Source organism: Lepisosteus oculatus, unplaced genomic scaffold (genome assembly GCF_040954835.1).
Source record: "Lepisosteus oculatus isolate fLepOcu1 unplaced genomic scaffold, fLepOcu1.hap2 HAP2_SCAFFOLD_62, whole genome shotgun sequence".
NCBI classification, from domain to species: Eukaryota; Metazoa; Chordata; class Actinopteri; order Semionotiformes; family Lepisosteidae; genus Lepisosteus; species Lepisosteus oculatus.
In genome coordinates, this window is record NW_027168171.1 from 569324 (window position 1) to 594967 (window position 25644).

The window sequence follows — 25644 nt, forward strand, 5'->3', positions numbered from 1 at the left end:
GAAATCGCATGTGGAACAGGAAAAGGACCCTCGAGTACGAGGGAAAAAAAAGAAAAAGATCATTTGGAGCGCGCCAACCCATGTCTGGACTGCCCAGTTTCATCGACGAGGTGGCCGAGTGGTTAAGGCGATGGACTGCTAATCCATTGTGCTCTGCACGCATGGGTTCAAATCCCATCCTCGTCGCTCTCTACGTTTGACGTTGGCCCTCCTTTTGTTTGCTCCAGTACTAGAGCCTTACATTTTCTAGCGGTGGCTGAACATGGTATAGTAGGCTAACGTTGGTATCGACCAGTGGCAGTAACAGTATTTACGTGCCGCTGCTGCCAAGTGGCTCTGGGTTGAGACCGCGTTTTCACTTACTTGCAGCACAAACGGAGAAAGCGATTTTTGACAGTCTCTCGTGAGACTGCGCTAGGTGTTTAGGGATATACTGAGGGATCCACAGTATGTGGACCCTCCGTGCGCCATCAGTCCGCACTCCGGACTGAGAAGAAGACAGGCTGAAGAGTGACCCCAACAACTTTCACTCTCTCTGAGACAAAGCAATAGTCAATTCTGGAGCTGCTATTCCTCCCTGACCATGTATATCCTGCTGTTGTGGGATATATACATCTATATGTGTCTGAGAGTTTAAAGTCTTGAACTAAGTTTTGCAGGGCCAGTGAGCTGGAATCCAATTTTATCGGAGAGCTAGACTGCCTGTCTGTGTGCTCTAAGATACAATTAAAATCCCCTCCCACTATCACTTCTGTGCTACATAACAATAGGGGGGAGAGTGCCTTGAGTAGCTCCACCCTTCCTCCCACGTCAGTAGGACAATACACATTGATTAGCCGCAGGTTAACGGTCCCCCATTCCACATCCACACACAGCAACCTGCCATCTATGACCCTCTGAATACTTTTCAATTTGAAAGCCCATCCTTTGAAAAGAATGGCCACGCCAGAGGCTCTGTTGTTATTGTCCCCTGACCAAACAGAAGGCCCTTTATCCCACCTATCTTCAAAGCTTTTATACCTTTCTTGATAGGCTATAGCACACTTCTGCAACATCAACACATCTCTCTCTCTCTGCTGGAGGTAATCAAAGACAGACTGGCATTTAACTCTGTCATTGATACCTCTGGTGTTAAGAGAAATTATGTTTAGAGCCATATTACATAAGAAAGTGGAACCAGTCTTTACAAAACACATTTCTCTTCGGTCTCACCTGTTACCTTCTTCTTTTTCTTTTTCTTCTTACCAATTTCCTGCCAGCCATCCTCTGAATGAGCCTTCATCAGGGTGGCAGCAGTAAAAGCATTCACGGAGTCCATTTCAAGGAAGGGGGTAGAGGGAGGGGTGGAGGGGTTCCAGCTGTCCCCATCGCCATGCTCTCCTTCCTCCTCGCTCGGGGAGAAAACAGAGTCATTTTTCCTTTTCCTCAAGTCCAGCTCCTGGGAGCACTGAGGGGAAAGGGGTGCAGCCGATGCACCAGTCTCCTCTTCCCCCTCACCCACCAGCTGCTGCAGATCCTCCGTGATGGACTGGATGGAGGAGAGGAGGGCATCTGTAGCACTTGCAGAGTCTGAGAAAAGCAGCTCCGCTGAATCCTGGGTATCCTCGCAGGACCCGCTCCACCGGGGGGCCCCACACTGGCCCTCGTTCTGAGGAGCAGGAATGGGGGAGGGGTCCTCGCTGTTCTCGGGGGTTTTCAAACCCTCGTGCTTGTCTGGTGCAGTCTGCGGTTGTGGGGGCGTAGTGGATTTCTCTTCCACCGGGCCCAGAGCCACAGCAGGACTGATCCTGGCTGGAGGCTGAGACTCTTTGTCCAACAAGGGTTCTTTGTTTGACTTGTTGTTTGCTTTGGCTTTTCGGGCCGGTTTGGCTGAAACAAGCACTGCCTCATCCTTTCTCATTTTGAGTTAATTGGCGTAGGCGTGAGGGCAGTTCTTAAAAACGTGTCCTTCCGAGCCACATAAATTGCACTTTGGCAGCATTGAACAGTCAGAGGCTAAATGTCCCTGTTTGCCACAGGTCTTGCAGCATTTCACAGTGCAGGACGATGCCAGGTGTCCCACAGCACCACAGCGCCGACACACCTTTGGTTGTCCCACATAAAAAACATAGCCATTGCAGGCGCCCAGCCGGATTGTAGAGGGCAGGTGCCTTAAGCCTCCATTTACATTGTCCGGTAGCAAGCAAACCTCGAATTTCCTTGCTCCTGTTTTTATACCGTCAACATCTCTAACCTCAGTTCCATGGTGGATGGTGCAGTACTGCTTAAGCCAGGTGTGAATGTCCTCCGTCTTTGCCAGTTCCGAGAACATAACAACATGCACCGTTTTCCTCTCTATCCGTGTCAGAGGCTGCAAGATGATCTTCTCAAGGGCAGGAACTTTCCCTCTTTTTGCCTCAAACACATCCACAAATTGTTCAAACAGAGAATAGGTAGCAAAAACAACCTCAAATGCTTTCTGACCTGGGAGAGCGAAGATGAAATCCAAGTGCCGAGGTTCAAAGCCAAGTTCCTTCTGTAACACTTTTCTGCTGAACTGCATACGATCCATGAAGAGGTCACCCAAAAGCTCAAAACGTACAGCATTCTTGCGGGATCCAAAGGTTGCCATCTCAAACTGCAAAACAAACACTGCTTCCACAAAACAAGAAAACAATCCAACTACTCCAACTACAGGCTGATCAAGGTATCTCCCCTGCCAGGTAAGCCGAGAGCCGCAGGCGATGAGCCCGGAGCTGAACGGGCCCCACTGGCTCGTTTGTAAGGCCAGGTGCATTACCAACCACGACCGGCAGGGCAGAGGCCTTGAAGGCGGCCTGGGCTCCTGCAGCTGTCCAGCCACGCACTCTGGTTTCTCTTCATCTCGTACAAATCTTTTGCCTTTTACTAAAGATTTCCATGGAGAGGAGCATGAATGAGTTCCATACAATTTTTGTGCTTCCCTGCCTTCGGGTGGGGCGCAGCTGGGCTGGTCAAAGAGAGAAAACAAAACCGCTCACAATCGCTCTTATTACGGCGACTGTGGCCGTTTGCTCTGCGAGTCCTCGGTCTCCGCCTGTCTGATTGGCGCTCTTTTCTTTGGGAGGCGGGAAGTGTCCGGCCGCAAATATGAAGCGTTACAGCAACGACATGCCATGAGACGATTGACAACGATTTCCATAGGATCCCCGCGGTTGCCTGGCAACCGTCAGCTTTGCGCAGTGGCAGTATCGTAGCCTGTGAGGTTTAGCCGAGGCGCGATTATTGCTAGTTGAAAACTTTTCCCAATACCCCGCTTCCGCCGGTTTGCAATACAATCGGCGAAAACAATTTTCGACAGTCTCGTCAGAGACTGAGCAAGGTGTTTAAAGACAGATTTTGTCATGGTAACATCATGGTAGAAAGAAACAAGCTTCTTACGTCTCAACAGAAACGCTCTTTAGCTCTTTCAGAGTTATGCAGAGAACAGCGTCTGTCGAGATCACTTTTGAGTCAGCGCGAAACGCCGTGTGCTGTCAGTTTGATTTCATATTGCTCGTAGGGCGCCCGGCTTTTGTCTGTCAAACGTTAGGTTGCGCTTCTTCATGCTGCATCGTCGGCATGAGTGGAGCTTTTTAATTGTCTGTACTTGTCTTACTGCGCCCCATAAGAAATCGTTTGTCCCCGTTCAAAAGAGATTGTGCGATGTCCTGCAGCGTTCGCAAAGCAAACCTTTGACAGTTTGAAAAGAGGAATTTATTCTGCTTCCTGTGCGTGCAGTAGTTACAAAGTTGAACGTCTTTACACGATCTGCTGCAGTTTTCAGTGGGCGGGCTTTGTCAGATGGCTTGGAAAAACGCACTGTGTTTCGGCTCGGGAAACATCATGAGCAGTGTCCTGCATGTTTTCTGTGTATAGCTGTCTTTTAACGCACACAGAATTCATTCGAAATCATTGATTTCTCCAATTAACAATGGAACCTCCCTTTTTGAACCTGCGAGAAGCATTCTTTCAATGTAACAGATTTACTCAGAGGAAAGGCAGCATGACATTGAGAGTAGCTCAAGCTTTCAGCACCCGTATCGGGCTGCGTGTATGCAGACACCGCTCAGAATCCCCTGTAAGATTCTCCCTCACTTCCGTTGTGCAGTGCTTTACCTCTTTCAAAAGGCTTCACTTTCCTAGTCACATTCCAAGGCTCATCGAACCCGGGCTGTTTCCTCCAGCGGTATAGTATTGCAGTGAGACAGCACGATGCCTGCAAGACTATGTCACGCTAAACGCCACAAATTGTGTTTGTCCGTTCGTGTCAGTCGTCCTGCAGCCACGGGAAGTGGGACACAAACATGCTGCAATGCTTTCAGGACGTTAGGATTTGTTTATGCAACATCCGAGAAGAGTACTTGTGGCTTGAATGTGAACTGTACGTGCCCGCCCCCTTTCCTCTGTAGTGCATGAGTTCCTCCCGGCATGCCCTTCGTCATTGTTCTGTCATCTTGTATTTAAAGGGTTGTATTTCTGCTGCTGAAAATAAGCAACGGTTTTCTCACAACGCCCTTTGTTCCCGACGGAGCCCTTGTCTGTCATGAAATTCTTCAAAACCTCAAGCTAGAAGAAGAAGAAGACGACAAATATGAAGCGTTACTGCAACGACATGCCATGAGACGATCGATAACGATTTCCATAGGATCCCCGCGGTTGCCTGGCAACCGTCAGCTTTGCGCAGTGGCAGTATCGTAGCCTGTGAGGTTTAGCCGAGGCGCAATTATTGCTAGTTGAAAACTTTTCCCAATACCCCGCTTCCGCCGGTTTGCAATACAATCGTCGAAAGCAATTTTTGACAGTCTCGTCAGTGCGTGACATAGTCTTGCAGGCATCGTGCTGTCTAACTGCAATACTATACCGCTGGAGGAAACAGCCCGGGTTCAATGAGCCTTGGAATGTGACTAGGAAAGTGAAGCCTTTTGAAAGAGGTAATGTCGACGCTTTTTTAACAGAGTACCAAAAAAGCGTCTTTTTTGAAGACCTGGGCACTGAGCATTGTTGGTTCAGTGGTAGAATTCTCGCTTCTCACGCGGGAGGCTCTGGTTCGATTCCCAGCCAAAGCAGTGGCTTTTGCAGCGAGCGGCTCCATCACTTGCATCCCCTTGCAACTCGCAACTGAAAACCCACTGAAGCTAAGCAGGTGAGCCAGGTCAGTACCCGGATGAGGGTGAGCTACAGGGAAAAACAAAGTTTCCAGCTGGAAGCGGTGTTAATGGTGCCGGCGGGGGGGCGCTCACCCTGAGGTCTGTGCGGGTCCCAATGCCCCAGCATAGTGACGGAGACGCTGTGTTGTAAAAGGGCGCTGTCTCTTGGATGAGATGTAAAACTGAGGTCACAGCGCTCTGTGGTCATTAAAAATGACCACCAAAACCTTTGACAAAAGCTCTTGGTAATTGATGGTCTTCAATAATGCTTCTCCTTTAGGTACATTTTAAATCAGCTGAAAAATGCTGTGAAATGGGGGGTCACTTCACGCCAGTGTAGGATTTGGGTTACAAGAACTATAAAACTGCACGAGAAAGCCCGTACACTGAATTACACGGCTTTCAATTCAAAGGAGGGCAAAAGAAATTCCCTGAGTTCGATTTTTTGCAGCACAGAGAGGATTGCTGTCGTGAGGCTGGTTAGCTCAGTTGGTTAGAGCTAATAACACCAAGGTTGTGGGTTCGAGTCCCGTACGGGCCAGGTCCTTTTCTCCTCTCTTACAAAAGCTGTTAGGTTCCTTTCCGTGGTGAGATGGGTTGTCATGCAACGCTGCTACATAGTGCCGACAGACAATTAAATGACAAAAATGAAGAGAGTTAAAGCAGCTGGAAAGATTTTCTTACAACTTTTGAGCTGACACAGTTTTGGAAAATGTTTTCTTCACGCTGCACTGTACCACATAGGCAGCCAAGAGTCTCCAAAACAAAACAGAATTGACAGTCATATAATGTCCATTAACCCCGGTTTTAAACACAGCATCATGTCTGCCATCATAAGAATATGAGTCCAATATTTTAGAATATAGTCAGAATGTCTTCTAACCTTACCTGTGGTGTCTTTAATCCCTATTGCTCAATGCATGATGTACGTACTGCATACATGTGTCTTGAGAATGAGGAATGGGCCCCTGAGACATTTACCTGTTTCACAAATGATCGTATTTTACTAGAGATTCTGTTTGGGATTCAGATGTGCATTCGGACAGCAATTCCTTTCAAGAAATGATACGTTCTGGATGAGGTCAAAGGTGCTGGAACACTGTATTTAGGATGTATTTGCAGTGATTGTGTCTCCTGCTTCAACGCAGTGATATATAGATGTGCTCCTGTAATTTATTGGTACATGCCCAGGGCAGTAAGTTGTCTGAGGATTTATTTCCAGACGGCATAGAGCAGTGAAGCAGTGAAGTAGTGCAACACACTGGATCATTATATTATTAGAATCTATTCTACTTAAATTATTACATTATACACAACTTGAGCTCTCAGCACCGTACTGAGCCCAGGTGTTTTTCTAAAGCTGTCAGGTGCAGTTCATTTACATGAAGGAAATCTCTTACTGGGTACGATTACAATGCAGTAAGTAGCACAGACTACTTAGGGAGTAGGCTGATGTGTTTAAAAACAACCAGCGCCAGGCAGGAGTCAAACCTCCAAACTCCTAATCCATAGTCAGACACATTATCCATTGCACCACTGGCCCTCGTGTGACACTGCAGGGCTGTAACCCAGTGAGCTTAGCACTGCAACTAGTAAAATATTACCCCCGGTCCATTCTTTTCCAAAAGTGAGAAACACCTGTTTTCTACATTTTGTCTGTTTTAAAACCATATCTCTTTAAACCAAACCAAGAGTTTGTCTTTTGCACTGATATTCTGATTCATTTCGATTTCAAAGAAAAAAAAAAACATTACCTTCCAAAGCATCATAAAATTGTCCCTTCCTCCAGACTCTACTTCTCTCTTGTAGTAGTACAGCAGACCTTTCCAGGTGAGAAGATCACAGAGTCCGAAATGAGCTTCCTCCATCAAGCAAAGTACCTGAACTTGACTCTGTCATCATAAAAGCTCCCCTGTAATAAAGAAATTAAATCCGAAATCAAGAGGGCAGTTGCCTACTGAAGTTCAAGAAGTCATAAATTTTAACCTAGCAACATATTAAAGGCTGCATCTATACAATTACGATTCTAGAAATGCTCACCAGATTACGTTTTAAGAAAGAACTGCGCCTCAGGTTCCGCCGAGATCTTAACTCGGATGGCAGGATTCAGAGTCTGGAGTGTGGAATGATGGCGCACGGAGGGTCCACATACTGTGGATCCCTCAGTGATCTTCCGCGTGTTCAAACCGCCAGCGTGTGACTCCCCTATCCCCCTGACCTCATTGCTCTGCTCTCGCCTCTGTGCAGCTGAGCCCGACTCATGGTAAAGTGGAAAAAAATATGCCCTCAACGTGAGATTTACTCTGGAGTGAGGATAGTTGTTACATTCTTATCGTTGAAACGGATGTATGTGATGTGGCGACTAGGTTCTTCTCCATTAGCAGGCTTAAGGTTAAAGAAAAAAACATTGCTGACTTCTTTTTTTTTTGCCAGCCGCGAGCGCTGATTAGCGAGGTTTGTATTTCATGTTTTGCAAGTTGCATCCATTTTAAGAAAAACAAGTCGTTCAAGACAGGAAATGAATACTTGCATTTAATTAAGTCTAGACGTATGCGGTTGTCTATAATGACCAGTTCTGTTCGAGAACACAGAACAAAAAAAGGCACCGCTGGGATTCAGACCCAGGATTTTCTGTTTACTAGACAGGCGCTTTAACCAACTAAGCCACGGCGCCCCGGGAGTGCTGTCCTTTTGCAGCCACTTGGACACACCACTCAGACACATCTGCATTCGGTGTGTGCTCCGCCTGCTCGCTCAGCAAGTTGCCACCTTTACATACAATAGCAACATCGACACCAAGAGAAAGGATGACAAATGGCTTTTATCTGGAACTTTTCATGTCCAAGGAGCTCAATGTGCTTTCTGTGTACAACAGGGCCACTGAACTCCACACTGGCCACTGAAGCACAGCAGTGGCTTGCTGGCTTGACATCTCCCAAGGAAAATGTTGAAATCGCATGTGGAACAGGAAAATGACCCTCGAGTATGAGGGAAAAAAAAGAAAAAGATCAACTGGAGTGCGCCAACCCATGTCAGGACAGCCCAGTTTCCTAGACGAGGTGGCCGAGTGGTTACTGTATGCTGAGTCTAAAGACAGTTTCACCCGTTTTCTGATTGCTCGGTTCTGTACCAGTGCAGACATGTCAAACAGTGAATGGTTGTACCTCTATTGTATCCGTGCTCAATGAATGAAATCGGTAACAAATGAATATATGTCTAGTTATACGAAAAACGAGTGGTTTATCGACTCATCTTCATTTGCAGATTTAGAGGCAGCTTCGATATTCGTTTTACAGACGGGTTTTTTTTTTTGAATATGGGTCACACACATGCCACAGCAACAAAACATCTCTAGAGATGAGGCTATAGATCACCTTTCCATCCTGCAGGTTTTCCTCCCAAAGCCTACGGCACCAACGGCGACCCCTGCTGGCCGGGAGAGCAAAAGCTTACAGCACCTGGTATTCCCAGGCAGTCTCCCATCCAAGTACTAACCAGGCCCGACGCTGCTTAGCTTCCGAGATCAGACGAGATCAGGCGTGTTCAGGGTGGTGTGGCCGTAAGCGAACGCCCCAGCGCCTGACTCGTTACTTGAAGCTGTGTGTGGCGGGGGTTCCGTGCCCCCCGAGCGGGACTGAAGGATCGTTCGTGTGCAACTCTTTGGAAAGGAGCTGCTTTCCAAATCGCATTGCGTGCCTGGATGTTGGCGAATGCGCTCCCTTGTGTTGGCTCGTCCCGCACTGGAGGAGGACAAACAATCTGCACGGAGGAGCGCCAGGCAAGTCTTCACCAGACAAAAACCTCCAGTGCACAGCACTCTGGAAACATTTCGGGGCTTTCGCGTGTTTATTTCAGCACTTAAAAAGCGCACCGGTCCAACACGTCGGCCGGGCGCGCGGCGCCTCCGCCCTCTTGTGGCCTTGCGGCGTCAGAGCAAGAGGCTCCTTCTCGCTGCCCTTCCGCTGTGTTGCAGGGCCCCGAGAGGGAACCCGGAGCGCGCACTTTGTGGGGGGCGGGGGACCGCGTTCGCGCTCTGCCCCCGGTCTCTTGCGCGAGTACTAAATCTCACGGACAGGGGGGCCTCGTCATTGATTGTTACAGGTGAGACGGGGATTAGGAGGAGACCCCAACTGATGGGTAAAGGGGAGCACTAACACCAGAGGGACACCCCCGGCGTCTCTTTTTGAGAGACGCCCTGGGGTTTCCTAATGGCCAAGGAGGGTCGGGACCTCGGTTTGACGCCTCCCCCGAAGGACGGCGCCTGTTTGTGCAGCAGAGTGTCGCCATCAGGAGGCTGGGGTGTAAGAGAGCCACACAGCCCGCAGGGTGAGCGCTCCCTGCTGGTCCCAGTCACACCTCTTGCAGGAGCAGCAGCAACCGGAGCTTTTCCGGGGTGGAATCTCCCATCCGGGTGCCGGCCAGGCTCACACCTGCTGGGCTGCCCCGGGGGTGAGCCCAGTCGAGAGTCGCAGGGCCAGATCTAGTCACCGGGGAGAAACGATACAAGTGAAGGATTGCTCGGCTCTCGGCACTTGAAAAGACCGACAAATGTCTCGTTCCCGCCGGAGCTGAATGTACCCGCATGTGTGGTGTCGTCTTCTTCCCCCGCCCCGCTGTGTTTGCTGTATTGTCTCTGAAGCCGGCCCCCCCGAGACGAGACGGGCTGTTCCTGTGCCCCAATTAACACTTTACAGGTGCCATTCCCCGGCATTGTGGCCATTGTCGGTGCTCACACGCGGTAAGATAAGGCGGAGGAGAGCGGGGCATGCCCAGGGGCAGACATTCAAGGAGGGGGCAGTGCGAGGTGAGGTGAGGTGCGACACGCCGGAGCCCCGACGCAGCTAATGCGGAGCACTTGTTGGACTGGCATCGAAAGGACGTGTGCGCACGGAGCGAGCCTTCCCTGTGGCGGAGCGCGGGAACTTTCTCCCCCCCTCCCGCTGCAGGAGTTGTGTGCACTGCAGCGGTGCCAAGAGAAAAGCACAGAAGGCAGCAGGCTCTGGAGAGCAGGTAAGAGACGGAGCCTTGTGGGCAGGCGAGCAGGCCCGTTTTTTGGAAATTGCTGAAAAGGTTTGTTCGGTGTGTGGCAGGCGCACGTCGCGAGCTTGCGTGGCGATCTGCCGGTCTGGAGTTATGCAAATGAGGCCGAATTGCATCCCGGGATATGCTGCGAATGCGCAACGGCGACTGCAGATGTGTAGGAAACGGCGCGCTCGTTTTCTCGTTTTGCCCACACTTTTGAGTGTTAGTGTGGCGTGTGAGTGTGTGAAAGAGTGGGCCCAGCAGGAGGCGGTGGCGTGCGGGGCGAGGAGGTGGCCTAGGATGCGCGATTTGTGCTGTGGGTGCGGGCCGCTTGCAGGGGCCTGTTTAACTCATACTTACCTGGCAGGGGAGATACCTTGATCAGCCTGTAGGTGGAGTAGTTGGATTGTTTTTCTTTTGTTGGAAGCAGTGTTCGATTTGCGGTTTTTGAAATGGCAACCTTTGGATCCCGTAAGAATGCTGTACGTTTTGAGCTCTTGGATGACCTCTTCATGGATCGTATGCAGTTCAGCAGAAAAGTGTTACAGAAGGAACTTGGCTTTGAACCTCGGCACTTGGATTTCATCTTCGCTCTCCCAGGTCAGAAAGCGTTTGAGGTTGTATTTGCTACCTATCCTCTGTTTGAACAATGCGTGGATGTGTTTGAGGCAAAAAGAGGCAAAGTTCCAGCACTTGAGAAGATCAACTTGCAGCCTCTGACACAGAGAGAGAGGAAAACGGTGCATGTTGTTATGTTCTCGGAACTGGCAAAGACGGAGGACATTCACACCTGGCTTAACCAGTACTGCACCGTCCACCATGGAACTGAGGTTAGAGATGTTGATGGTATAAAAACAGGAGCAAGGAAATTCGAGGTTCGCTTGCTACCGGACAGCGTAAATGGAGGCTTAAGGCACCTGCCCTCTACAATCCGGCTGGGCGCCTGCAATGGCTATGTGTTTTATGTGGGACAACCAAAGGTGTGTCGGCGCTGTGGTGCTGTGGGACACCTGGCATCGTCCTGCACTGTGAAATGCTGCAAGACCTGTGGCAAACAGGGACATTTAGCCTCTGACTGTTCAATGCTGCCAAAGTGCAATTTATGTGGCTCGGAAGGACACGTTTTTAAGAACTGCCCTCACGCCTACGCCAATAAACTCAAAATGAGAAAGGATGAGGCAGTGCTTGTTTCAGCCAAACCGGCCCGAAAATCCAAAGCAAACAACAAGTCAAACAAAGAACCCTTGTTGGACAAAGACTCTCAGCCTCCAGCCAGGATCAGTCCTGCTGTGGCTCCGGGGCTGGTGGAAGAGAAATCCACTACGCCCCCACAACCGCAGACTGCACCAGACAAGCACGAGGGTTTGAAAACCCCCGAGAACAGCGAGGACCCCTCCCCCACTCCTGCTCCTCAGAACGAGGGCCAGTGTGGGGCCCCCCGGTGGAGCGGGTCCAGCGAGGATACCCAGGATTCAGCGGAGCTGCTTTTCTCAGACTCTGCAAGTGCTACAGATGCCCTCCTCTCCTCCATCCAGTCCATCACGGAGGATCTGCAGCAGCTGGTGGGTGAGGGGGAAGAGGAGACTGGTGCATCGGCTGCACCCCTTTCCCCTCAGTGCTCCCAGGAGCTGGACTTGAGGAAAAGAAAAAATGACTCTGTTTTCTCCCCGAGCGAGGAGGAAGGAGAGCATGGCGATGGGGACAGCTGGAACCTCTCCACCCCTCCCTCTACCCCCTTCCTTGAAATGGACTCTGTGAACGCTTTTACTGCTGCCACCCTGATGAAGGCTCATTCAGAGGATGGCTGGCAGGAAATTGGTAAGAAGAAAAAGAAAAAGAAAAAGGTAACAGGTGAGACCGAAGAGAAATGTGTTTTGTAAAGACTGGTTCCACTTTCTTATGTAATATGGCTCTTAACATAATTTCTCTTAACACAAGAGGTATCAATGACAGAGTTAAATGCCAGTCTGTCTTTGATTACCTCCAGCAGAGAGAGGGAGATGTGTTGATGTTGCAGGAGTGTGCTTTAGCCTATCAAGAGAGGTATAAAAGTTTTGAAGATAGGTGGGATAAAGGGCCTTCTGTTTGGTCAGGGGACAATAACAACAGAGCCTCTGGCGTGGCCATTCTTTTCAAAGGATGGGCATTCAAATTGAAAAGTATTCAGAGGGTCATAGATGGCAGGTTGCTGTGTGTGGATGTGGAATGGGGGACCGTTAACCTGCGGCTAATCAATGTGTATTGCCCTACTGACGTAGGAGGAAGGGTGGAGCTACTCAAGGCACTCTCCCCCCTATTGTTATGCAGCACAGACGTGATAGTGGGAGGGGATTTTAATTGTATCTTAGAGCACACAGACAGGCAGTCTAGCTCGCCGATAAAATTGGATTCCAGCTCACTGGCCCTGCAAAACTTAGTTCAAGACTTTAAACTCTCAGACACATATAGATGTATATATCCCACAACAGCAGGATATACATGGTCAGGGAGGAATAGCAGCTCCAGAATTGACTATTGCTTTGTCTCAGAGAGAGTGAAAGTTGTTGGGGTCACTCTTCAGCCTGTCTTCTTCTCAGATCATCAGGCTTTAGGGTGTAGAGTGGAACTCCAGGGCGGGACTGTCTTTGGCCCAGGCCTCTGGAAACTCAACACAAAGCTGCTAGAGAACGAGGGGGTAGTATCCCGCTACAAGGAGAAACTATCACAGTGGCTGTCCTTGCAGTGTCTGTACGGGTCAGTAGGAGAGTGGTGGGAGGAGGTGAAGGTGAGGACAAAGGCCTTTTTCATGGCTGAGGGAAGGAAAGCTGCTGCCAGACGGAGAGGAGTGCTAGCCAGGAAACAGAGGCAGCTGCAGCGTCTCTACACGATGCTGCACAGTGGCTTCGATGTGCTCGAGGATATCGCCCTTTTAAAAAAGGACATCCGGAGCATAGCCGAAGAAAGTAGTCGAGGAGTGCTGTTAAGAAGCAGAGTGCAGTTCTTGGAAGAAAATGAGAAGTGTACTCGCTTCTTTTTCAGGAAAGTGGTAGGCTCCAAGACTGTCATGGAAAGTGTAGTTGATGAGGAGGGACGAGAGAGAACAGAGCCGAGTGCTATCCTCTCCTGCACCGAGGCCTTCTACTCAAGACTGTACAGCTCTACAGAGGTAAAGGATGAAGATATTCATTTTTTTACCTCAAAGCTAGAAAACGTTTTGAGTGAAGAAGATAGGGAAGTACTTGAGAGGGATTTGACAGTAGAAGAGCTGAGACAGGCTATGGAGAGCTTACAGAAGGGGAAAACTCCGGGTGCTGACGGGCTCCCTAAAGAATTTTATTGCACCTTTTGGGATCTGCTTCAGGATCCGCTACTGCTCCTATTCGAGGAAAGCTACAAGACAGAATTGCTGCCTGACTCCTTAAGAGAAGGCACTATCTCTCTCTTGTTTAAGAAAGGAGCAAAAAATGACATAAAGAACTGGAGACCCCTCAGCCTGTTAGGCGTGGACACTAAGATCCTGTCCAAAGCCCTTTTCCTGCGCCTACAAAATGTAGTGGCCTCACTGGTAGGGAAAGAACAGACTTGTGGGATAGCAGGACGCCTGATGAGCGACAACCTGGCCTTGTTGAGGGATGTCTGTCTGTACTCTGAGGATCGCTCCCTCCCTCTGTGCATTTTAGGTGTAGACCTAGAAAAGGCCTTTGACCGCCTAAACCGGCAGTACTTAACATCGGTACTTGAGCACATGAAGTTTGGCCCCATCATGAGAAAGTGGATTAACCTGCTGTACACAGGTAGCAACAGCAGAGTCATGGTTAATGGCAATAGATCACGCACCTTTGAAGTCTGTTCAGGGGTGAGGCAGGGCTGCCCATTATCCCCCTTGTTATTCGTTTTGGCTATGGAGCCCTTAGCCTGTGCCTTGCGCCAGGATCAGGCCATTAATGGGATACCAGTGCCTGGAAGTGGGGGAGGAGAGGTAAAGACATCTCTATACATGGATGACGTCACCCTGCTCCTCTCTGACAATGCCTCAATTAGCAGAGCTCTGCAGTGCTGTGATCGGTTCTCTTTGGCTTCCTCCGCAAAAATTAACACATCTAAGAGTGAGATTTTTTATCAGAACTGGAGGGAGCCAAAAGAAGGACATGATCTCAGGCTGCAAGAGAAGAGAATTAAGGTCCTGGGGGTGTATTTTGGAGAAGAGATGGGAACAGTAAATTGGCAGAACAAATTGCCAATCTTAAACAAAAAACTGATGCAATGGAAGGACCGAGACCTCACCATGACAGGGAAGGTGCTGGTCATCAAAGCCGAGCTCTTGCCTGTCTTGAATTTTCTGGCTTCTACCTTCCCAATCCCACACCGTGTTGCGGCGGTGCTGAGGAGATTGATGTTTCAATTTCTATGGGGTGGGAAGCAGGAAAGACTCAGAAGGGAAATAATGTACAGGCCGCTACCCTCAGGGGGGAAGTCTGTCCCAGATATTGCTACGAAGCTGCTGTGCATTTTCCTGGCCTCTGTGCTGAGAGGCTTTGCAACAGCACCTGCAGCGCGTACCTGGACTTATTTTTCCAGGCTCTGGGTAGGTAGGGAGGTGTTCAGAGTGTGGGGTGTCAGACCCAAGCTGGACGTCCCACTCTCTGACACATGCCCTGCAATTTATGGGACAGTTAAAAGTTTTCTAAGATCTCACCCAATTGGCCATATTCCCCTCCGAGATGTCAGCGTCCAAAAACTGGAAGATTTCGTAGCACCCCAGAACAATAGGCAGACCCCTGTGGGCATTTTAACATCAGCCCAAACAAGGAAGGTGTGGAAACACACATCCTCTAAATTTCTGTGCAACATTCACAGAGATTTAGCCTGGAGTGTCGTCCACCAGTGCTTACCGGTACGAACTTTCTTGTACCGTAGGGGCCTCACCCCCAGCCCTCGCTGCGTTAGGGTGGGCTGCGGCGAGGAGGAGACTGTGACCCATCTCCTGTGGTCCTGCTTTTTTGCTAAGGCCTTCTGGGCCCAGTTTGAAGATTGGTTGCAGGCTCTCTCGCCCCAATTTACCCTGACCGCTGCTTTCGTTAGATAAGGCATCTCTCCTGTCAAGCTTCCTCCTGACGTGTTTGACAGGATCTGGGCCGTGGTGAACAGTGGGAAAGACGCCCTGTGGAGAGTGAGGAACATGGGGCTGTTCAAAGGCATCGAGGTCCCAGTCAAGGCAGCAGGTAGCCTGGCCCTGTTCATCACCCGAGAGAACTATTACCTCAGAGATCTGTGGAGAGAAGGGAGGGAGGAAGCAGAAAATCTGTGGGAAATAGAGAGCATAGGTCAACATCTCAAGAAACTGTGAAAAACATTATCATGTTTAAATAAAGAATGTGATTTGCACCAGAAAAAAAGAAAATTGTTGCTATGTAACTGTTACCGTGTCAAAATGTAATGAGATGTGATCATATATACTGTTTTAAGTATGTATATTAATGTAAAGCTTTCTGATTTGTGATTTCCTGTATTTTTTTGTGAAAAGAAAATAAAGTTCTTAAAAATCGAATCGGTTCACCCAGGTCAAAGGCTCGGCCATTGTACTCCGGCTGTGCTGACCCCTGCAAATTCCCCAAATGTGGGAATCTTGACTGCATAATTTCTGGTAGTGGGGGACTGCGTTCGCGCTCTCCCCTGATGTGCTTGGTCCAAAATCAGATACGGGAGGGTTAGGACACCACGAGCTGCGTGGCTGCGGAAGGATCCCGGTTCGACAGGAGTGGACGCCGCTGCTGGTTCTCGCTGGCTTTTAGTTAGGGGTCCGGAGAAGCATCTCAAGCTAGTTCCACTACTCTTTCCGGACGTTCATTCCCTTTTCAAAGTCAGTCGTTTTGCTGTAGTCTGCGTTCTTTAGGCTGATTATCGAGGTTAGCCTTTATTTGGTCATGGGGGGCCTCGGTACTATATGCTGAGTCTAAAGACAGTTTCACCCGTTTTCTGATTGCTCGGTTCTGTACCAGTGCAGACATGTCAAACAGTGAATGGCTGTACCTCTATTGTATCCGTGCTCAATGAATGAAAAAGGTAACAAACGAATATATGTCTAGTTATACGAAAAACGAGTGGTTTATCGACTCATCTTCATTTGCAGATTTAGAGGCAGCTTCGATATTCGTTTTACAGACGGGGTTTTTTTTTTAATATGGGTCACACACATGCCACAGCAACAAAACATCTCTAGAGATGAGGCTATAGATCACCTTTCCATCCTGCAGGTTTTCCTCCCAAAGCCTACGGCACCAACGGCGACCCCTGCTGGCCGGGAGAGCAAAAGCTTACAGCACCTGGTATTCCCAGGCAGTCTCCCATCCAAGTACTAACCAGGCCCGACGCTGCTTAGCTTCCGAGATCAGACGAGATCGGGCGTGTTCAGGGTGGTGTGGCCGTAAGCAAACGCCTCGGCGCCTGACTCGCTACTTGAAGCTGTGTGTGGCGGGGGTTCCGTGCCCCCCGAGCGGGACTGAAGGATCGTTCGTGTGCAACTCTTTGGAAAGGAGCTGCTTTCCAAATCGCATTGCGTGCCTGGATGTTGGCGAATGCGCTCCCTTGTGTTGGCTCGTCCCGCACTGGAGGAGGACAAACAATCTGCACGGAGGAGCACCAGGCAAGTCTTCACCAGACAAAAACCTCCAGTGCACAGCACTCTGGAAACATTTCGGGGCTTTCGCGTGTTTATTTCAGCACTTAAAAAGCGCACCGGTCCAACACGTCGGCCGGGCGCGCGGCGCCTCCGCCCTCTTGTGGCCTTGCGGCGTCAGAGCAAGAGGCTCCTTCTCGCTGCCCTTCCGCTGTGTTGCAGGGCCCCGAGAGGGAACCCGGAGCGCGCACTTTGTGGGGGGCGGGGGACCGCGTTCGCGCTCTGCCCCCGGTCTCTTGCGCGAGTACTAAATCTCATGGACAGGGGGGCCTCGTCATTGATTGTTACAGGTGAGACGGGGATTAGGAGGAGACCCCGACTGATGGGTAAAGGGGAGCACTAACACCAGAGGGACACCCCCGGCGTCTCTTTTTGAGAGACGCCCTGGGGTTTCCTAATGGCCAAGGAGGGTCGGGACCTCGGTTTGACGCCTCCCCCGAAGGACGGCGCCTGTTTGTGCAGCAGAGTGTCGCCATCGGGAGGCTGGGGCGTAAGAGAGCCACACAGCCCGCAGGGTGAGCGCTCCCTACTGGTCCCAGTCACACCTCTTGCAGGAGCAGCAGCAACCGGAGCTTTTCCGGGGTGGACTCTCCCATCCGGGTGCCGGCCAGGCTCACACCTGCTGGGCTGCCCCGGGGGTGAGCCCAGTCGAGAGTCGCAGGGCCAGATCTAGTCACCGGGGAGAAACGATACAAGTGAAGGATTGCTCGGCTCTCGGCACTTGAAAAGACCGACAAATGTCTCGTTCCCGCCGGAGCTGAATGTACCCGCATGTGTGGTGTCGTCTTCTTCCCCCGCCCCGCTGTGTTTGCTGTATTGTCTCTGAAGCCGGCCCCCCCGAGACGAGACGGGCTGTTCCTGTGCCCCAATTAACACTTTACAGGTGCCATTCCCCGGCATTGTGGCCATTGTCGGTGCTCACACGCGGTAAGAGAAGGCGGAGGAGAGCGGGGCATGCCCAGGGGTAGACATTCAAGGAGGGGGCAGTGCGAGGTGAGGTGAGGTGCGACACGCTGGAGCCCCGACGCAGCTAATGCGGAGCACTTGTTGGACTGGCATCGAAAGGACGGGTGCGCACGGAGCGAGCCTTCCCTGCGGCGGAGCGCGGGAACTTTCTCCCCCCCTCCCGCTGCAGGAGTTGTGTGCACTGCAGCGGTGCCAAGAGAAAAGCACAGAAGGCAGCAGGCTCTGGAGAGCAGGTAAGAGACGGAGCCTTGTGGGCAGGCGAGCAGGCCCGTTTTTTGGAAATTGCTGAAAAGGTTTGTTCGGTGTGTGGCAGGCGCACGTCGCGAGCTTGCGTGGCGATCTGCCGGTCTGGAGTTATGCAAATGAGGCCGAATTGCATCCCGGGACATGCTGCGAATGCGCAACGGCGACTGCAGATGTGTAGGAAACGGCGCGCTCGTTTTCTCGTTTTTCCCACACTTTTGAGTGTTAGTGTGGCGTGTGAGTGTGCGAAAGAGTGGGCCCAGCAGGAGGCGGTGGCGTGCGGGGCGAGGAGGTGGCCTAGGATGCGCGATTTGTGCTGTGGGTGCGGGCCGCTTGCAGGGGCCTGTTTAACTCATACTTACCTGGCAGGGGAGATACCTTGATCAAGAAGGAGGTTCACCCAGGGCGAGGCTCGGCCATTGTACTCCGGCTGTGCTGACCCCTGCGAATTCCCTAAATGTGGGAATCTTGACTGCATAATTTCTGGTAGTGGGGGACTGCGTTCGCGCTCTCCCCTGATGTGCTTGGTCCAAAATCAGATACGGGAGGGTTAGGACACCACGAGCTGCGTGGCTGCGGAAGGATCCCGGTTCGACAGGAGTGGACGCCGCTGCTGGTTCTCGCTGGCTTTTAGTTAGGGGTCCGGAGAAGCATCTCAAGCTAGTTCCACTACTCTTTCCGGACGTTCATTCCCTTTTCAAAGTCAGTCGTTTTGCTGTAGTCTGCGTTCTTTAGGCTGATTATCGAGGTTAGCCTTTATTTGGTCATGGGGGGCCTCGGTACTGTATGCTGAGTCTAAAGACAGTTTCACCCGTTTTCTGATTGCTCGGTTCTGTACCAGTGCAGACATGTCAAACAGTGAATGGCTGTACCTCTATTGTATCCGTGCTCAATGAATGAAATCGGTAACAAATGAATATATGTCTAGTTATACGAAAAACGAGTGGTTTATCGACTCATCTTCATTTGCAGATTTAGAGGCAGCTTCGATATTCGTTTTACAGACGGGGTTTTTTTTTGAATATGGGTCACACACATGCCACAGCAACAAAACATCTCTAGAGATGAGGCTATAGATCACCTTTCCATCCTGCAGGTTTTCCTCCCAAAGCCTACGGCACCAACGGCGACCCCTGCTGGCCGGGAGAGCAAAAGCTTACAGCACCTGGTATTCCCAGGCAGTCTCCAATCCAAGTACTAACCAGGCCCGACGCTACTTAGCTTCCGAGATCAGACGAGATCGGGCGTGTTCAGGGTGGTGTGGCCGTAAGCGAAAGCCCCGGCGCCTGACTCGCTACTTGAAGCTGTGTGTGGCGGGGGTTCCGTGCCCCCCGAGCGGGACTGAAGGATCGTTCGTGTGCAACTCTTTGGAAAGGAGCTGCTTTCCAAATCGCATTGCGTGCCTGGATGTTGGCGAATGCGCTCCCTTGTGTTGGCTCGTCCCGCACTGGAGGAGGACAAACAATCTGCACGGAGGAGCACCAGGCAAGTCTTCACCAGACAAAAACCTCCAGTGCACAGCACTCTGGAAACATTTCGGGGCTTTCGCGTGTTTATTTCAGCACTTAAAAAGCACACCGGTCCAACACGTCGGCCGGGCGCGCGGCGCCTCCGCCCTCTTGTGGCCTTGCGGCGTCAGAGCAAGAGGCTCCTTCTCGCTGCCCTTCCGCTGTGTTGCAGGGCCCCGAGAGGGAACCCGGAGCGCGCACTTTGTGGGGGGCGGGGGACCGCGTTCGCGCTCTGCCCCCGGTCTCTTGCGCGAGTACTAAATCTCACGGACAGGGGGGCCTCGTCATTGATTGTTACAGGTGAGACGGGGATTAGGAGGAGACCCCGACTGATGGGTAAAGGGGAGCACTAACACCAGAGGGACACCCCCGGCGTCTCTTTTTGAGAGACGCCCTGGGGTTTCCTAATGGCCAAGGAGGGTCGGGACCTCGGTTTGACGCCTCCCCCGAAGGACGGCGCCTGTTTGTGCAGCAGAGTGTCGCCATCAGGAGGCTGGGGCGTAAGAGAGCCACACAGCCCGCAGGGTGAGCGCTCCCTACTGGTCCCAGTCACACCTCTTGCAGGAGCAGCAGCAACCGGAGCTTTTCCGGGGGGGAATCTCCCATCCGGGTGCCGGCCAGGCTCACACCTGCTGGGCTGCCCCGGGGGTGAGCCCAGTCGAGAGTCGCAGGGCCAGATCTAGTCACCGGGGAGAAACGATACAAGTGAAGGATTGCTCGGCTCTCGGCACTTGAAAAGACCGACAAATGTCTCGTTCCCGCCGGAGCTGAATGTACCCGCATGTGTGGTGTCGTCTTCTTCCCCCGCCCCGCTGTGTTTGCTGTATTGTCTCTGAAGCCGGCCCCCCCGAGACGAGACGGGCTGTTCCTGTGCCCCAATTAACACTTTACAGGTGCCATTCCCCGGCATTGTGGCCATTGTCGGTGCTCACACGCGGTAAGATAAGGCGGAGGAGAGCGGGGCATGCCCAGGGGCAGACATTCAAGGAGGGGGCAGTGCGAGGTGAGGTGAGGTGCGACACGCCGGAGCCCCGACGCAGCTAATGCGGAGCACTTGTTGGACTGGCATCGAAAGGACGTGTGCGCACGGAGCGAGCCTTCCCTGTGGCGGAGCGCGGGAACTTTCTCCCCCCCTCCCGCTGCAGGAGTTGTGTGCACTGCAGCGGTGCCAAGAGAAAAGCACAGAAGGCAGCAGGCTCTGGAGAGCAGGTAAGAGACGGAGCCTTGTGGGCAGGCGAGCAGGCCCGTTTTTTGGAAATTGCTGAAAAGGTTTGTTCGGTGTGTGGCAGGCGCACGTCGCGAGCTTGCGTGGCGATCTGCCGGTCTGGAGTTATGCAAATGAGGCCGAATTGCATCCCGGGATATGCTGCGAATGCGCAACGGCGACTGCAGATGTGTAGGAAACGGCGCGCTCGTTTTCTCGTTTTGCCCACACTTTTGAGTGTTAGTGTGGCGTGTGAGTGTGTGAAAGAGTGGGCCCAGCAGGAGGCGGTGGCGTGCGGGGCGAGGAGGTGGCCTAGGATGCGCGATTTGTGCTGTGGGTGCGGGCCGCTTGCAGGGGCCTGTTTAACTCATACTTACCTGGCAGGGGAGATACCTTGATCAAGAAGGAGGTTCACCCAGGTCAAAGGCTCGGCCATTGTACTCCGGCTGTGCTGACCCCTGCAAATTCCCCAAATGTGGGAATCTTGACTGCATAATTTCTGGTAGTGGGGGACTGCGTTCGCGCTCTCCCCTGATGTGCTTGGTCCAAAATCAGATACGGGAGGGTTAGGACACCACGAGCTGCGTGGCTGCGGAAGGATCCCGGTTCGACAGGAGTGGACGCCGCTGCTGGTTCTCGCTGGCTTTTAGTTAGGGGTCCGGAGAAGCATCTCAAGCTAGTTCCACTACTTTTTCCGGACGTTCATTCCCTTTTCAAAGTCAGTCGTTTTGCTGTAGTCTGCGTTCTTTAGGCTGATTATCGAGGTTAGCCTTTATTTGGTCATGGGGGGCCTCGGTACTATATGCTGAGTCTAAAGACAGTTTCACCCGTTTTCTGATTGCTCGGTTCTGTACCAGTGCAGACATGTCAAACAGTGAATGGCTGTACCTCTATTGTATCCGTGCTCAATGAATGAAAAAGGTAACAAACGAATATATGTCTAGTTATACGAAAAACGAGTGGTTTATCGACTCATCTTCATTTGCAGATTTAGAGGCAGCTTCGATATTCGTTTTACAGACGGGTTTTTTTTTTAATATGGGTCACACACATGCCACAGCAACAAAACATCTCTAGAGATGAGGCTATAGATCACCTTTCCATCCTGCAGGTTTTCCTCCCAAAGCCTACGGCACCAACGGCGACCCCTGCTGGCCGGGAGAGCAAAAGCTTACAGCACCTGGTATTCCCAGGCAGTCTCCAATCCAAGTACTAACCAGGCCCGACGCTACTTAGCTTCCGAGATCAGACGAGATCGGGCGTGTTCAGGGTGGTGTGGCCGTAAGCGAAAGCCCCGGCGCCTGACTCGCTACTTGAAGCTGTGTGTGGCGGGGGTTCCGTGCCCCCCGAGCGGGACTGAAGGATCGTTCGTGTGCAACTCTTTGGAAAGGAGCTGCTTTCCAAATCGCATTGCGTGCCTGGATGTTGGCGAATGCGCTCCCTTGTGTTGGCTCGTCCCGCACTGGAGGAGGACAAACAATCTGCACGGAGGAGCACCAGGCAAGTCTTCACCAGACAAAAACCTCCAGTGCACAGCACTCTGGAAACATTTCGGGGCTTTCGCGTGTTTATTTCAGCACTTAAAAAGCACACCGGTCCAACACGTCGGCCGGGCGCGCGGCGCCTCCGCCCTCTTGTGGCCTTGCGGCGTCAGAGCAAGAGGCTCCTTCTCGCTGCCCTTCCGCTGTGTTGCAGGGCCCCGAGAGGGAACCCGGAGCGCGCACTTTGTGGGGGGCGGGGGACCGCGTTCGCGCTCTGCCCCCGGTCTCTTGCGCGAGTACTAAATCTCACGGACAGGGGGGCCTCGTCATTGATTGTTACAGGTGAGACGGGGATTAGGAGGAGACCCCGACTGATGGGTAAAGGGGAGCACTAACACCAGAGGGACACCCCCGGCGTCTCTTTTTGAGAGACGCCCTGGGGTTTCCTAATGGCCAAGGAGGGTCGGGACCTCGGTTTGACGCCTCCCCCGAAGGACGGCGCCTGTTTGTGCAGCAGAGTGTCGCCATCAGGAGGCTGGGGCGTAAGAGAGCCACACAGCCCGCAGGGTGAGCGCTCCCTACTGGTCCCAGTCACACCTCTTGCAGGAGCAGCAGCAACCGGAGCTTTTCCGGGGGGGAATCTCCCATCCGGGTGCCGGCCAGGCTCACACCTGCTGGGCTGCCCCGGGGGTGAGCCCAGTCGAGAGTCGCAGGGCCAGATCTAGTCACCGGGGAGAAACGATACAAGTGAAGGATTGCTCGGCTCTCGGCACTTGAAAAGACCGACAAATGTCTCGTTCCCGCCGGAGCTGAATGTACCCGCATGTGTGGTGTCGTCTTCTTCCCCCGCCCCGCTGTGTTTGCTGTATTGTCTCTGAAGCCGGCCCCCCCGAGACGAGACGGGCTGTTCCTGTGCCCCAATTAACACTTTACAGGTGCCATTCCCCGGCATTGTGGCCATTGTCGGTGCTCACACGCGGTAAGATAAGGCGGAGGAGAGCGGGGCATGCCCAGGGGCAGACATTCAAGGAGGGGGCAGTGCGAGGTGAGGTGAGGTGCGACACGCCGGAGCCCCGACGCAGCTAATGCGGAGCACTTGTTGGACTGGCATCGAAAGGACGTGTGCGCACGGAGCGAGCCTTCCCTGTGGCGGAGCGCGGGAACTTTCTCCCCCCCTCCCGCTGCAGGAGTTGTGTGCACTGCAGCGGTGCCAAGAGAAAAGCACAGAAGGCAGCAGGCTCTGGAGAGCAGGTAAGAGACGGAGCCTTGTGGGCAGGCGAGCAGGCCCGTTTTTTGGAAATTGCTGAAAAGGTTTGTTCGGTGTGTGGCAGGCGCACGTCGCGAGCTTGCGTGGCGATCTGCCGGTCTGGAGTTATGCAAATGAGGCCGAATTGCATCCCGGGATATGCTGCGAATGCGCAACGGCGACTGCAGATGTGTAGGAAACGGCGCGCTCGTTTTCTCGTTTTGCCCACACTTTTGAGTGTTAGTGTGGCGTGTGAGTGTGTGAAAGAGTGGGCCCAGCAGGAGGCGGTGGCGTGCGGGGCGAGGAGGTGGCCTAGGATGCGCGATTTGTGCTGTGGGTGCGGGCCGCTTGCAGGGGCCTGTTTAACTCATACTTACCTGGCAGGGGAGATACCTTGATCAAGAAGGAGGTTCACCCAGGTCAAAGGCTCGGCCATTGTACTCCGGCTGTGCTGACCCCTGCAAATTCCCCAAATGTGGGAATCTTGACTGCATAATTTCTGGTAGTGGGGGACTGCGTTCGCGCTCTCCCCTGATGTGCTTGGTCCAAAATCAGATACGGGAGGGTTAGGACACCACGAGCTGCGTGGCTGCGGAAGGATCCCGGTTCGACAGGAGTGGACGCCGCTGCTGGTTCTCGCTGGCTTTTAGTTAGGGGTCCGGAGAAGCATCTCAAGCTAGTTCCACTACTTTTTCCGGACGTTCATTCCCTTTTCAAAGTCAGTCGTTTTGCTGTAGTCTGCGTTCTTTAGGCTGATTATCGAGGTTAGCCTTTATTTGGTCATGGGGGGCCTCGGTACTATATGCTGAGTCTAAAGACAGTTTCACCCGTTTTCTGATTGCTCGGTTCTGTACCAGTGCAGACATGTCAAACAGTGAATGGCTGTACCTCTATTGTATCCGTGCTCAATGAATGAAAAAGGTAACAAACGAATATATGTCTAGTTATACGAAAAACGAGTGGTTTATCGACTCATCTTCATTTGCAGATTTAGAGGCAGCTTCGATATTCGTTTTACAGACGGGTTTTTTTTTTAATATGGGTCACACACATGCCACAGCAACAAAACATCTCTAGAGATGAGGCTATAGATCACCTTTCCATCCTGCAGGTTTTCCTCCCAAAGCCTACGGCACCAACGGCGACCCCTGCTGGCCGGGAGAGCAAAAGCTTACAGCACCTGGTATTCCCAGGCAGTCTCCCATCCAAGTACTAACCAGGCCCGACGCTGCTTAGCTTCCGAGATCAGACGAGATCGGGCGTGTTCAGGGTGGTGTGGCCGTAAGCGAACGCCTCGGCGCCTGACTCGCTACTTGAAGCTGTGTGTGGCGGGGGTTCCGTGCCCCCCGAGCGGGACTGAAGGATCGTTCGTGTGCAACTCTTTGGAAAGGAGCTGCTTTCCAAATCGCATTGCGTGCCTGGATGTTGGCGAATGCGCTCCCTTGTGTTGGCTCGTCCCGCACTGGAGGAGGACAAACAATCTGCACGGAGGAGCACCAGGCAAGTCTTCACCAGACAAAAACCTCCAGTGCACAGCACTCTGGAAACATTTCGGGGCTTTCGCGTGTTTATTTCAGCACTTAAAAAGCGCACCGGTCCAACACGTCGGCCGGGCGCGCGGCGCCTCCGCCCTCTTGTGGCCTTGCGGCGTCAGAGCAAGAGGCTCCTTCTCGCTGCCCTTCCGCTGTGTTGCAGGGCCCCGAGAGGGAACCCGGAGCGCGCACTTTGTGGGGGGCGGGGGACCGCGTTCGCGCTCTGCCCCCGGTCTCTTGCGCGAGTACTAAATCTCATGGACAGGGTGGCCTCGTCATTGATTGTTACAGGTGAGACGGGGATTAGGAGGAGACCCCGACTGATGGGTAAAGGGGAGCACTAACACCAGAGGGACACCCCCGGCGTCTCTTTTTGAGAGACGCCCTGGGGTTTCCTAATGGCCAAGGAGGGTCGGGACCTCGGTTTGACGCCTCCCCCGAAGGACGGCGCCTGTTTGTGCAGCAGAGTGTCGCCATCAGGAGGCTGGGGCGTAAGAGAGCCACACAGCCCGCAGGGTGAGCGCTCCCTACTGGTCCCAGTCACACCTCTTGCAGGAGCAGCAGCAACCGGAGCTTTTCCGGGGTGGACTCTCCCATCCGGGTGCCGGCCAGGCTCACACCTGCTGGGCTGCCCCGGGGG

The 25644-nt window shown here is 52.5% G+C and overlaps 12 non-coding genes and 1 pseudogene across 12 annotated transcripts; 8 read left to right on the forward strand and 5 right to left on the reverse strand.

Annotated features, from left to right (window-relative positions):
* The first annotated feature begins 104 nt into the window (after nucleotides 1-104).
* On the forward strand, nucleotides 105-186 carry trnas-gcu (transfer RNA serine (anticodon GCU)). Its single transcript has one exon. It is a non-coding gene; the product is annotated as a tRNA-Ser (tRNA).
* A 2656-nt stretch (nucleotides 187-2842) lies between these two features.
* LOC138232032 (U5 spliceosomal RNA) lies at nucleotides 2843-2959 on the forward strand. Its single transcript, XR_011186991.1, has one exon. It is a non-coding gene; the product is annotated as a U5 spliceosomal RNA (small nuclear RNA).
* A 230-nt stretch (nucleotides 2960-3189) lies between these two features.
* On the forward strand, nucleotides 3190-3331 carry LOC138231995 (U4 spliceosomal RNA). Its single transcript, XR_011186953.1, has one exon. It is a non-coding gene; the product is annotated as a U4 spliceosomal RNA (small nuclear RNA).
* Nucleotides 3332-4672: 1341 nt separating this feature from the next.
* Nucleotides 4673-4814, forward strand: LOC138232010 (U4 spliceosomal RNA). The gene has a single exon (XR_011186968.1). It is a non-coding gene; the product is annotated as a U4 spliceosomal RNA (small nuclear RNA).
* A 3779-nt stretch (nucleotides 4815-8593) lies between these two features.
* Nucleotides 8594-8712, reverse strand: LOC138232077 (5S ribosomal RNA). The gene has a single exon (XR_011187036.1). It is a non-coding gene; the product is annotated as a 5S ribosomal RNA (ribosomal RNA).
* Nucleotides 8713-15687: 6975 nt separating this feature from the next.
* LOC138231927 (U1 spliceosomal RNA) lies at nucleotides 15688-15824 on the forward strand (annotated as a pseudogene).
* Nucleotides 15825-16459: 635 nt separating this feature from the next.
* LOC138231913 (5S ribosomal RNA) lies at nucleotides 16460-16578 on the reverse strand. Its single transcript, XR_011186875.1, has one exon. It is a non-coding gene; the product is annotated as a 5S ribosomal RNA (ribosomal RNA).
* Nucleotides 16579-18387: 1809 nt separating this feature from the next.
* On the forward strand, nucleotides 18388-18551 carry LOC138231886 (U1 spliceosomal RNA). The gene has a single exon (XR_011186849.1). It is a non-coding gene; the product is annotated as a U1 spliceosomal RNA (small nuclear RNA).
* A 635-nt stretch (nucleotides 18552-19186) lies between these two features.
* Nucleotides 19187-19305, reverse strand: LOC138232087 (5S ribosomal RNA). The gene has a single exon (XR_011187046.1). It is a non-coding gene; the product is annotated as a 5S ribosomal RNA (ribosomal RNA).
* A 1809-nt stretch (nucleotides 19306-21114) lies between these two features.
* Nucleotides 21115-21279, forward strand: LOC138231900 (U1 spliceosomal RNA). The gene has a single exon (XR_011186863.1). It is a non-coding gene; the product is annotated as a U1 spliceosomal RNA (small nuclear RNA).
* Nucleotides 21280-21913: 634 nt separating this feature from the next.
* Nucleotides 21914-22032, reverse strand: LOC138232088 (5S ribosomal RNA). Its single transcript, XR_011187047.1, has one exon. It is a non-coding gene; the product is annotated as a 5S ribosomal RNA (ribosomal RNA).
* A 1809-nt stretch (nucleotides 22033-23841) lies between these two features.
* On the forward strand, nucleotides 23842-24006 carry LOC138231901 (U1 spliceosomal RNA). Its single transcript, XR_011186864.1, has one exon. It is a non-coding gene; the product is annotated as a U1 spliceosomal RNA (small nuclear RNA).
* A 634-nt stretch (nucleotides 24007-24640) lies between these two features.
* Nucleotides 24641-24759, reverse strand: LOC138231924 (5S ribosomal RNA). Its single transcript, XR_011186884.1, has one exon. It is a non-coding gene; the product is annotated as a 5S ribosomal RNA (ribosomal RNA).
* Between the last annotated feature and the right edge of the window lie 885 nt (nucleotides 24760-25644).